Source organism: Colobus angolensis, unplaced genomic scaffold (assembly GCF_000951035.1).
Source record: "Colobus angolensis palliatus isolate OR3802 unplaced genomic scaffold, Cang.pa_1.0 Scaffold367, whole genome shotgun sequence".
NCBI lineage: Eukaryota > Metazoa > Chordata > Mammalia > Primates > Cercopithecidae > Colobus > Colobus angolensis.
Genome location: NW_012117010.1, coordinates 625,847 through 642,902, shown reverse-complemented (window position 1 = coordinate 642,902; position 17,056 = coordinate 625,847).

The window sequence follows — 17,056 nt, the reverse complement described above, 5'->3', positions numbered from 1 at the left end:
ATAAAACTCTTTGTGATTCTAAAAAGTAACTATAAAAGTTTGCATGTGTTTTTCTACTTGATTGGTTTCCCTCAAATTGAATTTGTGTTTAACTATGTAAATTGATTTTTTCCCATTACTTAATAGATTTTAAAGAAAAAAATTGAGAATTGTAACTGTTGCAGGAGTGTTGAATCTTTGATTCTAAAATGGGCCAATTCTAGAACTGGAATACATGAATCATTAAATGGTAGAAAATATGTAGATAGTGACACATGGGTATCTATGAATACCAATAACTGAAGAGACTGTATAAGGGAACCAGGGCACAAACATTTTGAAATGAAATCATCACGAAATAGAGCCACAGAATATAGAAATATGATCTGGGTACTTATATTAGCTCTCCACTCCATTGTGCACTATCACAAATTAAGGCCAGGAAAACTCAACAAAGGAATGTTAAAAGAAAAAGAAAATGGACCTTATTTCTTCAGGATATTTTTTCCACATGAAACAGCATCACGTCTATCTAGAGCTAAACAGAAACAACAAGAAATAATGCAAAAAGTTGTTGCTAAACAAACATAAGTCAGTTTTTTAGAAGCCAAATGAAAACTTTTTCTCCAGGACATTTTTCTCAAAATTCAATACACAATCCTAGAAAATATAAATGGAAGATGTTTTGCACAATATAGAATGTACCAGAAATAATGTTATAACACAAATAAGAAAGAGAAGTTTTAGTGCTAACTAGAACATATTTTAAATAAAATCAAAAGTTCAGTATCTAAACTTATTAATATGTGTAGTAAATGTAGTTTGCTCTGATGTTTTAAGTTAATTTAAAAGACAACTTTAAGTGGGCTTTTTTCAGTAAATTAGCTAATAATTATATTTTTATGTTAACCTTCAGATAACATCTTATTGGAGTATATTTAAATATAACTCAGTTCTGGTACAAGCCAAATCTCAGTTAAAAAAAAAAAAAAAAGACAGAAAATTCCACTATGTCATCTTGCCTGTTTCATCTGTGAACTGACAATGTCACTCATGACAACTGAACACATATCACAGACTATACAGTTAAAAAAACAGATAGATATTAAGAACCCCAACCTCCTTCTAATATGAATTTTTAAAACAAACTAATATAGCCTACTGACTTTCAGATAAAGGTTGTTGAATAAATACATGCATTATTTTAACATTCTCCTAAAACTTGATTAAACTATAGTGATGTCTTTTAAGACATAAACTCATTAAAACAATCAGAATTGAAAACCAGAATAATAATTAAGAAGTATATGACAGATGGAAAAAATAACTAACTTAGCATATTGAGAAAGTTGAATCTTAAATTGGAAGTACAAAAAGTTCAAGAAATAATTTCATGTAAACATAGATCCCCAAATACCTGAGAAATTGGTAAAATAAGGTCTTTTTGGAAATGGATTGAACACGACACTAAAAATATTAAAACTTGTTACAAATCTGCTTAAAAAGTAATTTGGTATGCTACTATTGGACTCTATGGAAATGGAGGGAAATTAGACACATTCAAGCAAAAACACTAAGCCACCAATAAGGAAAAAATGTTAAACTGACTTTATATTTTCCAACAATATTTTATAACACAGAGAGATCATAACTCCAAATCTGCTCCAATTTCACACCCCTCTTCTCTCCAAACCATTCCCTTATACCCAAGGTTCAAGGTAGATAATCAGAAAAATATCTATCTTTACCCCCTTTTCCAAAAAGTTCCCTCTACCTTGCTCCAGTGGAAAATTGAATATTCCCTGATGTCATTGCTTTTCCTCAATCTTTCTTTGGAGGCTGCTTTCTCTTCTTGCCTTTTATGGAGTAAGAATGAGTGTACTCCTTACCCCTCCTTACCCCTTCAATTCCTCCTTTGAAGCTCGTTCGTTCAGAGTATAACATCATATGCTAAATGTAATATTGACCCCTAAAGAGATCCAGGTCCTAATCCCTAGAACATAGAATATTATCTTATACGACAAATACTTTGCAGATGTGATTTAAGTTGAGAATCTTGAGATCGGGAGAGTACCATGAATTATTCTCATCAGGTTGATCCTAACTGTAATCACATATGTTAAGGCAAGGAAATAAATCTTCCCCTCAGAGCCTCCAGAGTAACCAGACCTGCTGAAATCTAGGCATTAGCCCAATGAAAGTAATTTTGGAATTCTTATTTCTAGAACTACAAATTGGTGGTCTTTACAGCAGCAAGGGGAAACTAATACATCAGTGTTGGCTACAGTCATCTACAGATGTCCAGGCCACCCAATCTCACCTCATTCCTGGATGATTTTAGTACCTAGCTTACTATTTTGCTCACCAATATGATGCTTGTAATGATATTGCAGTATTTTACTGACTCTTCCCAAATCTCGGTCTCTTAATTCCCTGTCCTCCTCGCCCCTGTTAATTCTGCCCTCTGCATCAAATAAAAAAATAGCTCACAGGCCGGGCGCGGTGGCTCAAGCCTGTAATCCCAGCACTTTGGGAGACCGAGACGGGCGGATCACGAGGTCAGGAGATCGAGACCATCCTGGCTAACATGGTGAAACCCCGTCTCTACTAAAAAATACAAAAATCTAGCCGGGCGAGGTGGCGGGCGCCTGTAGTCCCAGCTACTCGGGAGGCTGAGGCAGGAGAATGGCATGAACCCGGGAGGCGGAGCTTGCAGTGAGCTGAGATCCGGCCACTGCACTCCAGCCTGGGGGACAGAGCGAGACTCCATCTCAAAAAAAAAAAGAAAAAAAAGCTCACAAAGTCCACCTCTGTCACTATCAGTAACTAGATCTCCCTCATCATCCATAATTTTAATTTCTAAGATCTTATTTGCTGAACATCACCTTCTATCTTTCCATCTCATTACTTATACTCCCTCTTCAGTAATCTTTTGGCCTAAGAGCATTTCCAATTGATTAACACTACCTCTTTCTCTGCCTTCACTATCTCATGTTCTCCATTCTTCAGTCATTCATTATAATCAGTCTCCTATATACACTCTCAATCCCCTTGTCAGTCTCCCTATACAATACGTTTTGTCATAATCCCTAACTTGATTGATTCCAATCTCTGTCCAGTCTACAGTCTGCACTGACATATACATAGCTGAGTAAAACTAGAGAATAGATACAAAATTCTGTTGATTGCACTCAATTTAAATTCATAATCACCACTCCCAAGTGAGCATTTAGTGTCGGTTGTAATTTCAATTACATTTTCTTTTTCTTTCATCACCCATTTCTAACATGTATGTTTCAATATATATTAAAAGGCAGGAATTTTGTGTTTTGCATACAAATACATTACTAGAAATTTAAATAGTTTCTGGTGCATAACAGACATTAATAATGTATATTATTAATAAGTTAAGTTTACATGTGTTTTTCTTCTGAAACTCCAACAGTTTCTCAACCCTCCTAATTTTAAGGTGATTATTTTGCTTATTTCATCAAAGAAGAGAGAGAAAATGAGAAATTAAGGCCCACATAAATAGAATTCATTTTTTTTAAACCAAACACTTTTTTACAAACGTACCAAGACAATTCAATGCAGGAAAGTGAGCCTTTTAAACAAATGGTGCTGGAAACTTTGGAAGTGAATTAATGAAAACATAAAACTACAAAACCTCTAGAAGAAAATAAAAGCATTTTAACATTAAGTTAGGGAAAGATTAGATACAGCACCAAAAGTGTAAACCATGAAGAAAAAAATCAATAAATTGGACTTAATCAAAATTAAGCTTTTGCTTTGTGAATTCTGTTAAATGAATGCAAAGACACAGGTTAGCAGAAAACATTTTCAAATCACATTTCTAACAAAAGTCTTGTATTCACAACATATTTTAAAACTTTCAAAACTCAACAATAGAAAAGAAGCAACCCAATCTTTTTCTTTTTATTTATGTTTTGTAGAGGTTAGTCTGTTCTCCCGCTGTTAATAAAGACATACCTGAGACTGGGTAATTTATAAAGGAAAGAAATTTAATTGACTCACAGTTCAGCACGGCTGGGGAGGCCTAAGGAAACTTATAATAATGGAGGAAGGGGAAGAAAACACATCCTTTTTCACGTGGTGGCAGCAAGGAGAAGTGCCAAGTGAACAGGGGGAGAAGACCGTTACAAAACCATCATATATCGTAAGAACTCACTAACGATCACCAGAATGGCAGGGAAGTAACTGTCCTCAGGATTCAATTACCTACCACTGGGTCTCTCTCATGACACATAGGAATCATGGGAACTACAATTCAAGATGAGATTTGGGTGAGAACACAGCCAAACCATATTATTCCATCCCTGGCTCCTCCCAAACCTCATGTCCTCACCTTTCAAAACACAATTATGCCATTCCAACAGTTTCCCAAAGTCTTAGCTCATTCCAGCATTAACCCAAAAGTCCAGGTCCAAAGTCTCATCTGAGACAAGTCCCTTCCACCTATGAGCCTGTAAAATCAAAAGCAAGTTATTACTTTCTAGATACAATGGGAGTACAGGCATTGAGTAAATGCACCCTTTCCAATGGGAGAAATTGGCCAAAACAAGGGGACTACAAGTTCCATACAAGTCTAAAATCTGATAGGGTAGTCATTAAACCTTAAAGTTCCAAAATCATCTCCTTTGACTCCATGTCTCATATCCCAGTCATGCTGATGCAAGAGCTGGGCTCCCATGGCCTTAGGCAGCTTCACCCTGTGGCTTTGCAGGGTACAGTCCCCCAACCCAGCTGCTTTCACAGGCTAGTATTGAGTGTCTATGGCTTTTCCATGCACATAGTGTAGGCTATTGGTGAGTCTACCATTTTGGGGTCTGGAGGATGGTGGCCCTCTTCTCACAGCTCCACTAGGCAGTGACCCATTGGGAATTCTGTATGGGGGTTTCCATTAGACATTTCCCTTCCCTACTGCCCTAGCAGAGGTTCTCCACGAGGCCACCAACCTTACAGCAGACTTCTATCTGGACATCCAGACATTTCCATATATCCTCTGAAATCTAGGTGGAGGTTCCCTAACCTCAATTCTTGACTTCTGTGTACCCACAAGCCCAACCCATCAAGCCCTGGAGCTTGCAACCTCTGAAGCAACAGCCTGAGCTCCACATTGGCCCCTTTTAGCCACACCTGGAGCTGAAGCAGCTGGGACACAGGGCACAATGTTCAGAGGCTGCATAGAGCAGGGGTGCCCTGGGCCCAGCCCACAAAACCATTTTTCCCTTCTAGGCCTCCAAGTCTGTGATGGGAGGGGCTGTTGTGAAGGTCTCTGACAAGCCCTGGAGACATTTTTCCCATCCTCTTGGTGATTAACATTTCTTTCCTCATTACTTATGCAAATTTCTGCAGCTGGCTTGAATTTATGCCCAGAAAATGGGGTCTTGTTTTCTATCACATTGTCAGCCTGCAAATTTTCCACTTTCACGGTCTGCTTTCTCTTGACTGCTTTGTCACCTAAAAATTTCTTTTACCAGATACCCTAAATAATCTCCGAAATTCAGAGTTCCACAGATCTCTAGTACAGGGGCAAAACGCCACCAGTGTCTTTGCCTAGCAAGAGTGACCTTTACTCCACTTCCCAATAAGTTTCTCCTCTCCTTCTAACACCACCTCAGCCCGGACTTTGTTGTCCATATCACTATCAGTATTTTGGTCAAAGCCTTTCAACATGTTTCTAGGAAGTTCCAAACTTTCCCACATCTTCTTGTCTTTTGAGCCTTCCAAGTCTCTAGGATGTTTCCAATTTTCCACATTTTCCTGTCTTCTTCTGAGCCCTCTAAATTGTTCCAACCTCTGCCGTTACTCATTTCCAAAGTTGCTTCCACATTTTCAGGTATCTTTACAGCATCACCTCACTCTACCAGTACCAATTTACTGTATTCGTTTGTTGTCACACTGCTGATAAAGATACCTGAGATAGGTAATTTATAAAGGAAAGATTATTAATTGACTCAGTTCCACAGGGCTTGGGAGGCCTCAGGCAACTTACAATCATGGAGGAAGGGTAAGCAAACACGTCCTTCTTCACATGGAGGCTGCAAGGTGAAGTACAGATCAAAGAGGGAGAGAAGTCCCTTACAAAATCATTGGATCTCATAAGAACTCACTCACTATCACCAGAATAGCATGGAGGTAACTGCCTCCATGATTCAATTACTTCCCACTGGGTCCCTCCCATGACACGTGGGGATTATGGGAACTAAAATTAAAAATGAGATTTTGGTGGGGACAAACCATATCAGATGGGGTCTCACTCTGTTGTCTGGATTGGTCAAGAACACCTCAGCCTCCCGAAGCTCTGGGATTGCAAGCGTGAGCCAGCATGCCTGGCCTGAAACAATCCAATTATTTTAATGAGCAAAAGAAGCTAAACAGATACTAGCGAGTACATGGAAAGGTTCTAAACAACTTTAGTCATTAGAGAAATACAAATTAAATGCAATGACAAATTACTGAATAACCATTAGAATGACTAAAAAATGTTGACAATACCAAGTGCTAACAAGAACAGGGAGCAACTGAAATGCTTATACACACTTTTGGTTTTACTTTGGAAAACAATTTGACAATTTCTTATTAAGCAAAATATATACCTACCTTATGGCCTAACAATCCTACTCCTAAGTATTTATCAAAAGAAATAAAAACTTATGAACACACAAAAATCTGTATATGCCTTTTAGAGCATCTTTATGTGTAATTGACAAAAGGTAAAAAAAAAACTTAGATGTCCTTCAGCTGAAGAATGAATAAGCAAACTTAGGTACATTTATACATTCTCAATTTAGACATGCTTTTTCTCATTTGAACAGAAATAAACTGAAATTAGAGGTTAACTCATCTCCTAAAAGTGACTTGAGGAATAAGGGGAAGAGTGGACAATCCCTTCCTGATAATTCTTGGCTCACATCTGAGGCTTTTCTTCAAGTACCACACAGCCTGGCTTCTTCTCATGCAGTCAGTTTGGCATCTAAGAACTCATAGAGAGTGTTCTTTTCTAACTGGATCCCTACTCCATTTATTCATCCAACACATATTTATTGAGTGGTGACTACCTGTCAGGCACCATCCTACATGCTTAGGATGTCATAGTGAACAAAACATAAAAATTTTTTACTTTTATAGAGCTTACATTCTAGCAGGGGCTGACAAACAATAAACAATAAAAATAATACATCAGTTATATTGTATGCTAGAGGGTGATAAACACTATAGATCCAAAATGTAGAGAGTCAAGTAAGGGGATGAAGATTTCCAGGGGTGGAAAGACGGGCTGTAATCGTAAATAGAGGGATTTTTGAGAAAGGAAGGGCCTCTTTGAAAGGTGACATTTGAGCAAAACCTTGAAGTGCGCAAGTCAACAGGAAAAGAAAAGTGTTTCAGGTAGGGTGAATAGCCAACCAGCACAGAGGCCCAAAGGCAGACAGGCCAACGGGGCTATAACTAACAGAAAGCAAAGTACCAGGAAATTACCAAAGACGTTGATGTTTACTACGAGTGAAATGGGGAGCCAGTAAGGATTTAAGCAGAGAAGTTAAACAATTTGAACCATATTTTAAGATATTACACTGGCTGCTGTATTGAAAATAGACTGAAAGGATAACAGTAGAAGTAGAATGATGAGTTATGAGGCTACTTTAATAAACCGGGTGAAAGAGAGGGATGTCTTGGACAGTTGCAGTAGTGAGAAGGGATCATGACAACTAGGTTTTCTTAACAGGATGTGGAAAGATGAGAAACAGAAGGAGTCAAGGCTGACTCCAAGGTCTTGCCTGAGCAACTAGAAAAATTGAGTTGCCATCAATTGATAAGGAAGAATAAGGATACTCAGGCTTGAAAATAAAATAAGGAGTTCAGTTTTGGTTACGTGGAGTCAGAGGTATGCATTCAACATCACAGCTGCAATTGCAGTTGGATGTATAAAACTGGTGTTCACAAGAGAGGCCTAGACATTAGCATATAGAAGCTATTGAAAGATCCCATGGGGTCACCAAAGAGGGGAGTATGAATGATCTTACTTATATGTGAAATCTAAAAATTTGAACTCATAGAAGTAGAGAGTAGAATGGTGGTTACCAGAGACTGGAGGGTGGGGTTTGGGGAAATGTTGCTCAGAAGATACAAAATTTCAATTAGACTAGAGAAAGAGATCCAAGATATCTATCAAACAACATGGTGACTACAATTACTAGCAATATATTGTTGAAAATTATTAAGTATATTTTAAGTGTTCTTACCATAAAAAATTCATAACTATGTGAAGTAATGGATATGCTAATCAGTCTGATTTAACTATTTCACAATGTATACATACTTCAAAACATATTGTATGCCATAAATATATACGATTTTTATTTGTCAATGGAAGGAAGGAAGAGAGAGAGAGTCACTTCTCTACCTAAATTCTTCAAAAGACTTCTTATCTCACTCATAATAAAATCCAAAATCCCAACTTGGCTTTGGATTACAAGTGCCACATGATCTTCTATAATTCTTCCCTTTACTGCCTACTCCAGATACCTTTTTATTCCTTCAGGGCATTTGCACTTGCTGTTCTCACTGGATTCTCCATGGCTTCCTTTCCCACCTCCTTCAGACTCTGTTCAAATATCCCCTGATCACATTATCAGCAAAGGCATCACTGATGTTCACATTTAACATTGCACAGCTCCTCACACTTCCCTCTCTCTTCTAATTAATTTTTCCCAAGGGCTTATTACCAAAGAATAAACTATACGTTTTACTTATTTACTTATGTCCTCTCAATAGAATGTAAGCCTTCATATCTTTTGTTCATTGCTATCTCCACAGAGAAACAGTACAAGGTAGATTAGGAAATAATCAATTGAATTTCTAAACCTGAGGAACAAGTAATATTTTATCTAGTGTTTTATAGATGGGAAAACTAGCCTGAGACTCAGAGAACTTAGTGCAAATGATCAAAATCACACAGTATGCACTGGTAAAGTCTAAAAGCCTAATAAAGAGAGATTCTTCCTTTATTTTTTTTCCTTTTGCTTTGGGCCAGCTCAGAAAAAGCTCATTGCAAAAGAGGAAAGGGAAAATCTTCTAAATATTTGCTGCCCTTCAGTTGCTTTTCATAATGTGCAACAAAAAAAATCAGGAAATATTGAAAAAGAATGGGAATATTTGTTAATATTAACTGCCTTTGACCTATTTAGTGTTTAGATTGAATGTCTAAATGAAATTCATACAGAGGAAGAGCTGTGCATGCCAACTGGTCTCATTTTTTTCTTTCCTTTTTCCAAACGGCTTGTAGCTTGATTCACTCCAGTGGAAGGGGACAAATAATTCACTGAGTTATTTGATATGGATAATGAACAATCAACCCATGTGAGTTATTCAGTTTGAAAAATGAAAGGAAATTACTTTGGAAGGGAGATGAGTCCAAGGACCACATCAGCAAACTGGGAGAACGCACACAGATAGGAATGATGTTTGGAATGCAAGCAGACATTCATGCCTGAAAGCTGTTCTGGAAATAACTGCTATTATTGCCCCCACTGAGATGCTGCCTGAAGAACACAGGCCACCAGTCACATCTAAAACTAAAAATATCCATGTTGTATCAGTAATCACTTTCATAGTTATTTGATTCTATACCATTATAAATTTTCATTAAAAGTTTAGGTCTCAGGTTTATCCAGAAGTACTCAGTTATTTACAAGATATTTGGTCAAGTTATCCATCTGAGGTAGGAAGCATTTCCATACTCATCATTTATTTTAAATAGTTAATGCCTTAACTGCCAACACGAGCCTAATGATGAATTTAGGTGATGATTTGAAGAATACTGGGATGGTTATTATTTCATTAAAAAAAACGCCTCCAGTGTGGGTTTTTGTTTCCCTTTAACTCCAACAGTGCTGACAGGACTGCCTCAATCTCCTTCACTGTGCCAGCCCCAGATCACCTGATTTACCTGGATAAAGTTCCTTTGATGGTGAAGAGACAGGGAGAAAAAAAGAATATGTTCGATTTTTTCTTCCAGTACTATTAAGGCACGAGGCTCTGAATCATTCCCACCAAAAGGTCCAGAAAACAAGTACTGAGACTTAGGAATAAGACATCAAGATAGGGAAAGAGTAGAACAAATCTTAGCATAGCCTTGGGGGCGGTTGAAGAATAAGCTACATGGCTGGTCTAAAACTCTGTGAACATACCTTCAAGAGAGTTCTGGGTAACCAGCCCTCGTTCCGGTTCTGCAACTTTAAGTTCAGTGGCTCACCAGCACTGGGTTTTGTTAGTCTGGGGAGGAGGCATGTTATGAATGAGAGCTGTGTTCCTGTCTGAGTCTTCTGTTTTACTCAGCAGTCACATGGTATATTGTATAACCCTGAAATCCTATGACACAGATATACCTAGCTCAGGTGAAGTGATCCTCCCAACACACATCCAGACTGCTTTAGGGGTAGTCTGTTGATGTGATCCAGCTTCACCTGCATATGTATAAGGCTGTCTTGGGGAGTGCAGTGTGGGCGGTTGGGCTTCCTGAGGTTCTGAGGGGTATCTGGAAGTTAGCGCCTTCACAAACAGCCCTGATGAAGGTTGCTTATTACACCCACTTCCCTCTGTATTATTTAAAAAAGCAAATCTTATTAACTGATCCAACACGTGTTTTGTCTTTTGGCTACTGTAAATCTACAAGAAAAATTGACAGGCAATTATTAATACAAAGTTTGTGTTTGCAGTTTAGCATTTTGCATTGGTGTTTTGGTTGGTAGAAAAGGAAAAGTCCTGTTTTAACAGCTTCTCTAATTACACATACACGAACATATGTATTAAATAAAGCAGATAATTATATATAAATAACAAAAGTAAAAGAAATATTTTAAAATTCTATATTAAAGGTGTATTAATATATAAATATAATACTAGTTTTTAACCAATAAAAATCAAATTCTATATTAAATATGTATATAAAATACTTATATTTAATATTTGTATATTTATACAAATATTAGATATACAAATTTATATAAATACATATATGTAAATACATATATATAAACATTATGATACTTTCTAAGAGACTTTCTTAATTCTCTTCATGCTGAAAAGTGTGTTACAGAATGAAAGGGTCATAGACCTAAGTATTTTAGTAAAGAAACAATTTTTAATATCAGTATATATCATTTGAAGGGATTTGACCTGACCTTCATAATAGAAATATTTTTCCAAGCATTTTAGTTATGGGTGTCCATATTTGCTAACTATTCCAGTGAGGCAACAGTGACAAAAATGCCATTAAGATGACAGATGTACCAGATGTAGATAATGCCCCCAAACTGGCTCTTATAAATTTTACATGAAATGAAGGCAGAAAACTGTGATTCCCAAAAACACTAGTTTCAAATGTAACTCTGCTTCTCACAAAATGTACAGGCTACCTTTGCTAAAGAATCGGGAATCAAAGTATCTAGATAAAATTAATAAAGATGATATAATTAGAAAACAAATTAGAGTTTTATACTAAGCACTAAGCCACATTAAGCTATTCAAGATAATTAACTTCAAGAACTAATCAACAAATGGAAGTCTGAGATATAGAAGATAAAATGCAAAGAATTCTTCTAGAAAGGAATGCAGTGAAACAGCACTAATCCTTGTTCTTCATTGGACTCTGAATCATATTTGTGCCAAAGACAAAACCACTTCAGCACAGGTACAGCCTATAAGCCATAGGGAAAAGGGAGCTGAAAGAAGTTAGCAATCCTGTACAGGAATCCTGCACAGGAAGCAAGGGTCAGTTTCTCTCTTTTGCTTCCAAGAAGGATGGGACTCACAGGAACTCAGAGACAGGACGGTTTATACTAGCACATTTGTGGCACCTTGTGGACATTTTCCAGACCAGACCAGAATTTGCCGTTACTTCTTCCTGCTCCTATTTGAGATGAGAGAGCTACTACAAAAAGCCACTTTAGCTACTTTCTTTAGACACAAGACATTGCTTCAGGCTCTATCCTCCACATCTAGCTTTGTATTTCAACTTTCATGAGGTCTCTATCCTCTGTCCAGTGGCTTCACATCTGGAATCACTTCATCTGCATGGTCTCATTACAAGAAGTGTCCAGTGCAAACTCTAGATAGCTTTAGCTACTTCTTCCGAGGGAAGGCGCCCCCCACATCACCCATAGCTGTCTGCACACTACTAACTCTAAAAAAATGATGCACTGTTTACACATCCAGTCAAGTCTTCCGGGATGCCTGGTGCTCACACCCTGTCTGAGAGATGGGATCTGATGAGTTACCATGCTTAAAGATCTCCAAAGCAGTTCGGACGCGGTGGCTCATGCCTGTAATACCAGCACTTTGGGAGGCCGAGGTGGGTGGATCACGAGGTCAGGAGATCAAGACCATCCTGGCTAACATGGTGAAACCCCGTCTCTGCTAAAATACAAAAAATTAGCTGGGCGTGGTGGCGGGTGCCTGTAGTACCAGCTACTCGGGAGGCTGAGGCAGGAGAAGGGCGTGAACCCGGGAGGCAGAGCTTGCAGTGAGCCGAGATCTCACCAATGCACTCCAGCCTGGGCGACAGAGCGAGACTCTGTCTCAAAAAAAATCTCCAAAGCAGTTTTTTTCTTTAAATACAATATGTTTCTTAAAAGAAAATAAAAACAATGAAAAGAGAAATGTCATGCCTAATATTAAGTACGCCTAATATTTCAACAGTATATTTCAAACATCAGTGCCTGTTTATATTCTCCACTATTCCTCTGTGTTCATCTTCTGTTTATTCTCTTTCAGTGTTAGAGAATAGAATCTAGAATCTTAGAGGGAAAAATACTCCCAAATGTCCCCAATTAAATTATCAAAAAAGAAACTAACCATCTTGCAGAGTATATATCAAATAACATTTTTAGCCACCAAACAAAACTGAAGATTATTAAAATAATTATGGTTTATAAATGCATTATCATATTGTATTATTTTAAGAGTCAACTAATTACCCTAAGAGGATGGCAAAATCTACCCAGTATAGCAGCATTGTTAAAATTTTCTAAATAAAACAAAGGCCATTAGTTTTGACACTCTGTTAGAGTGCTAATTAACACGGTATTTGTGTAACAGTGAAGAAATATGCTACAAGAAAACTTTCTATATTTATATAATAAAATTGGTGTAGTTGACTATTTATATTTTATTAATAAAAATAGTACTAAGAATAGCTTTTTACTGGCTTTCTGTATATCAGAAAGTGATCAACTAATGAGAAACCAGAATCTGTAGCCTTCCTTCCATATAAAATGTATAAATGCACAAATATGTATTTGTTTCTTAAAAATCTTTATCAAGTCTTTTCTATTATGTGCCAGGTACTAAAATGTACACTAGTCCTCATGAAATCATATAAAACAGGCCTATTTATTATTTTTTATGAGAATGATGAGACTTAGAACAAGCAGATAACTTGCTGAAAGTCTCACATCTAGTGAGTTGCCAAGTTGAAACTGAAACCCAGGTTTTCTGAGTCCAAATCCTAAGTTTGATCTCCCATTCTGGTTTATCTAATCCTATGATGTATGTAGTTATCTTGTAAATAATTGTATTTACAAATAATTTAAGTAATTATGTAGTTATTTTGTAACTGTATATAGTTATTTTGTAAAATGATGAAGGAAGAGAAAACGGTCTCTGGAAAAGCCAAGAACAAGTTTAAAAGACCTGAATGTGTTTTCCCTTTTTCTCTCTGTGTCCCTACCTCCCTTTTGCTGGCTCTATCATTCAGCTCTGCAGAATATTCGCATTGCCCAGAAGCTGAAGGTGAGCCATGAAGATTCTCCTATATCATTAAATACGTTCATAGTAACTCTGCTTGACTGGCAGATACTAAGAGGCTTCCCTGTGACATCCATCACACTGCCCAGAACCACTCTAAGCTTGGTCTCAGTGACAAATGCTTAAAGTTAATCATCCGTTTGCTTCCACTTTTTCTTTGAAGACATTGATCAAGCTGTGTTGACAGAGCCTGGATGAAATATAGGCCTCTGGGAAATGCTGAGCTGGCTTTGCATCTCCCATTATTTGAGCACAAGGCAACAGCTTGAGGGACATCTGTCATTTTGGTTTGACATTAACTGTCCTCTTCAATTTGAGGCCACATGTGTTTTGGTCAGAGTTGTGGAATTCTATAAATGTCCTAGATGCCTCTCATGAAGCTTATGACTGACAATGGGCTAAAACAGACTTGCATGCTAACGACAATATCATTTAAATAACCAAAGATCAAAGAAAAGAACACTTAGGGCTCGGATACAGAAAATCATTTGATGCTGTTATCTAAACGATAAAAAATATGCTTTAATACTGTAACATCTTCCATTTAATAGAAAGCATCACATACATTATTCTCCATATAATTTAATGATAAAATATGAGTTTTATCCTATTTTTCTATACCTTCAAATTAGCTATTTTTCCTCTTCTAGACATAGAAGAAAGTGCATGTAGCTTTACAGACTATATGAAGAACTGAGTCATGCGAGTGAAGCAGAATATTTAGAATGAAGAATACTTTGGACCCATGGGAAAAAAAAACTGCATTTTATGTACACTGGAAAGAAAAATGTCAGAAGTCAGATGGGTACTAGCTCTGTGTAAATTTGCCCCAACTCTCAAATTTATAACTTCACACTTAATTCAAGTAAAATGTTTAGAACGGAAAAAATGTGTTATAAATATTGTGGAGGTTCTAAGACTAGGTTGAAAAAGCCAATTACCCATAAAGAAGCAGGGTTATAATACTAAAGTACTCAGTAGAGACTCAGATACAAGTAGCTGAGGGTATATAATGTTAGGGGAAAACAAACAAACAAAAAACCATAAGAGACAAAATCCTGTGTTTTGTAGTCATAGTACAAAGGAAAGCTCAGTAAAAATTGTGTAGCAAGCAACCTGCCTTTTTATTTCTCCCAATGTCCTTTTTAATATACCTCTCTAACTTCTTCCCAGTTGCTCAATGTCATTATGTAGCCGTGGTTCTCTCATACAAGCCCAACTCCTGAACTATTTAATGCTAAAACAATTAAGTAATTATCTGCCCCCCATCACACATTTAATTTCACAAAAGAAGTGGAGCAATCCAGCTGAATTCATATATGCAATATCTCCTAACTGTCTGACGTATGCAACTGTCTCACATATGTATATGTGTCTCATGTATGTAAACCTTTCTAAAGGAAATGTGTATTAACTCATATGAAGCTCTAATCTGTGGATTTTCAAGCTTTGAATATGGTTGAAAATAAATTTCAAGTTATAAGAAATTTCAAGATTCAGAGGCATATACCTGAATAGAAAGACTAGTAACCCTACCAAGCAATCTACCAAGTGAGTCTACTCAGGAATATGGCACTTGGATAGGCATTCTAAGCTATTCCTGATTGTCATACCTTCATTCTTTTTCATCTTCACCTCCTTTTTCTTCATTTTATCCATCAACAGATATCGACTACATATTGTGCTAAATGCAATAAATAAAAGATGAAACCATAAAACATGGAATGTGATGTGATTCTTCCTTATAACTTAGAGTGGGGCCGAGTGTGGCGGCTCAGCCTGTAATCCCAGCACTTTGGGAGGCCAAGAGAGGTGGATTACTTGAGGTCAGGAGTTGGAGACCAGTCTGGCCAACATGGCAAAACCCCTCTCTACTAAAAATACAAAAACTAGCAGGGCGTGGTGGCATGTGCCTGTAGTCCCACTACTCAGGAGGCTGAGGCATGAGAACAGCTTGAACATGGGAGGCAGAGGTTGCAGTAAACCAAGATCACATCACTGAACTCCAGCCTTGGTGACACAGTGAGATTCCATCTTAGAAAAAAAAAATAGAATGGCACAGACTCTTTCCCATACCTATCAGCTCATGAGAACTAATGAGGTCACATAAGAATAAAACTATGGGGTTTTATTCTTGTTTTTCATTTGTTTCTTTTTATTTTATTGGTTGGTTTATAACTAGCTCACCCTAGGTACCATAATTATGGAGGGTATGAATGTTATAGAAGAATAGGCAAAGAAAACACTCCTAGCTAAAATAAAAATGAAAACAAATATTTATAAAGAGGTGAGAAAACAAAACTTTCAAAGAAACAGTGGGTAGATTACCTGGAGTCAGAAAGGTGTACAGGAAAGACCATGAGCGCCTGAGTCATAGACACACCAGTTAGCTGGCAGTAGGAAGTTGAGGACTACAAGAATTAAGATACATAAAGTATTTGTCATACAGTTACTGGTTCATGAATAATTGTATCCACCCTCCAGAAATCACAGGACACATAATACATATTTAAAAATTGAAAATAAGAAAAATACCTTAGGTTCAAATACATACTAAGGAGTCTCAGCTTTTTTTTTTTTTTTTTTTTTTGGATACCATGTTCCAAATATTTAGGGGAAATTTGATAATCAGCTTTTACTTTGCAGTTGTATAAAATGTCCTAGAAGAAGACTGACTGCTGCATTAGAAATATAAGAGAACACAAAAGTCAAAAAAGGAAGTAAGCATCCTAGACTGAGGGTAATAATGGTGAAGAAAGAGAAATAAAAAGACCTATATAAGAAAATCTTCTACGTATTGATCTTTAAGGTCACAACACTAGCATAACAACAGGAGTGAGTCTGGGAAAACAAGGCCCTAGAAACACTACACAGTATTTGGAAACTCTTATTCATTAGTTATCTGTGAATCAGAAGCTTTCTTTCATGTTTACATTTATTAGCCCTTTGGAAAGATCTTCAGTCCAAATCCTAGAAATCTATTTCAGCAAAACTTTGATCAACCAAAATTAGAATGATCAACTAGCAGACAATTTCATTATTCAAAATGATACTTGTAAACCAGATGCAGTGGCTTATGCCTGTAAGCTCAACACTGGAAGGCTGAGGTGGGAGAGCGACTTGAGGCCAGGAGTTCCAGACCAGCCCAAGCAACATAATGAGACCCTACGTCTACAAAAAATACACAATAAACAATTAGCTGGCGCATGCCTGTAATCCCAGATAATCAGGAGGCTGAGGCAGGAATATC